The sequence below is a fragment of the Penaeus monodon genome, chromosome 20 (genome assembly GCF_015228065.2).
Source record: "Penaeus monodon isolate SGIC_2016 chromosome 20, NSTDA_Pmon_1, whole genome shotgun sequence".
NCBI lineage: Eukaryota > Metazoa > Arthropoda > Malacostraca > Decapoda > Penaeidae > Penaeus > Penaeus monodon.
The window spans coordinates 19,169,662-19,171,510 of record NC_051405.1 but is presented as its reverse complement, the minus strand read 5'-3'; positions in this window follow the sequence as shown (position 1 = coordinate 19,171,510).

Here is a 1,849-nt window from a genome sequence, read left to right as displayed (position 1 = left end):
GACATGTGACGTAGCGCCATTCTCAATGTTTTGCATGTCATATTTTCCAAGGTGCGAGAAAGTGCTGAATCTTTAATAGAACTCATATTTAATATTTGATTGTTTTAAATCATTAAACTTTTAATTATTTTGGAGGGGACAGTTCATTATCTTGCCCCATTAAACAAAGATTTTGACTTTAGATACCTTTATTGTTTCAACTAATTAGCATGAAGATATGGGACTATACCATACCTATTTTGCAGTGACAATCTATTATCAACTAAGCTTTTCATTATTGTTAATTTCTATAATTTCTAGTCTTTTTCAATGGTATCATCTGAATATTTTCTTTAATGTCACATAGGCTTGATTGGCTCACATTTTCTTTACTTTCATGAGCATAAACTGTTAAAATATATATCTTCATCCAAATTCATATTCCAGTTAAAAGTTTTAAAGACATATTTTTATCTTTCAGAAACAGAGAAATCAACCTTACTTGGAAAACTGGGGGATTTAAGGAAGAAAGTTTAGAAAAAGATGCATAATTTATGTTTGATTTGGACATTCTTTCTTTCCGATAATCAAAGTATAATAACCTCCTGCTTTCTAGTTACTCCTAATATGCAAAAGGGCATTCAAATCAGCACAAAAGCCCTTCTACAAAACAATTCAAATATAACAACAGATAAACGAAGAGCATCAAAATCATACTCAAACACCCTGAGGATGAATTAAATATTCTAAAACGAAGGTAGCGGGATATGAATATTGCAGTTCAGTAAATTACAAGAAATCTGAATATCTTAGCTTGGGCAAATATAAATAACACATCCATTTATGGGAATGATACACTGTGTTGGTTAAGATATGCATAGATCCTTAAGGATAAAAAATAGAACTATTAGCACTCTTGCACTCACAAAAATCTAGCAATATCCTATCATGAAAAGAAAAACAAATAAATAACCAAAATTAAGGAAGTGCCCTGAACAAGACTGGCAACAACAAAACACCCTACTTACTCATAAAAATATCAAAATCAAGAACTGCTGTTACATCTCAAAAAATTAGAATATAGCTATCCCAGTGATAGTTCAAACTTGCATATGTATATCTAGCACAGGCACCATGCACTGCAGAGACCAGTTTTCTCATACTGTCATTAAGGTCTTTTTTAAAACCACTATTCTTACTGTTCACTTTTGGATGTGGTGGTGACTGGTAGTCTTAAAGTAATTCTAGCATGGCAGAAAATAGATACAATTTTGGTAATGGCTACACTCACATTAAACTAGTGAAACTTCCCCCATTATGTTGAAAATATCTGATATCCTGTGCATACTTACAAGCAAAAGGGTTTTTAAAAAGTAAAGCAAACACTTTGCATGGGATAAAGTATGATTAATTTTTGGAGAGAGAAATAAAATCAAATATTGTCAACATTTCACTTTCAGTTGTCACTGATAAAGATTTACACAATCAGTATAAAATACACATGGTCACTATTCAGTTCCTATAAAAAATAATTATCCAAGACCACATACAAATATTAGTCCAAACTCAGCTCTGGTTCTTTCAGCCCCACGTAAAATATATGATGCTGTCTCTATTACCTTCTTTATTTGAGAGCAAACTATAGATGCAGCATATAATTATTTCCCAATTAATGCGACTGACATATTCTCAAACAACTGCACATGTCTTCTCATGTATTTACAAATCTAAGAGTGCATGCAACACTACATATCTTTCATATAATTATATTCACACCTTGCATGCCAATACATTAGGATTATTACACTGTATACTGTTACTAAGCATCTTTCATAATCATTCATGGTAGTCAGGTTTAATTACCAAACTA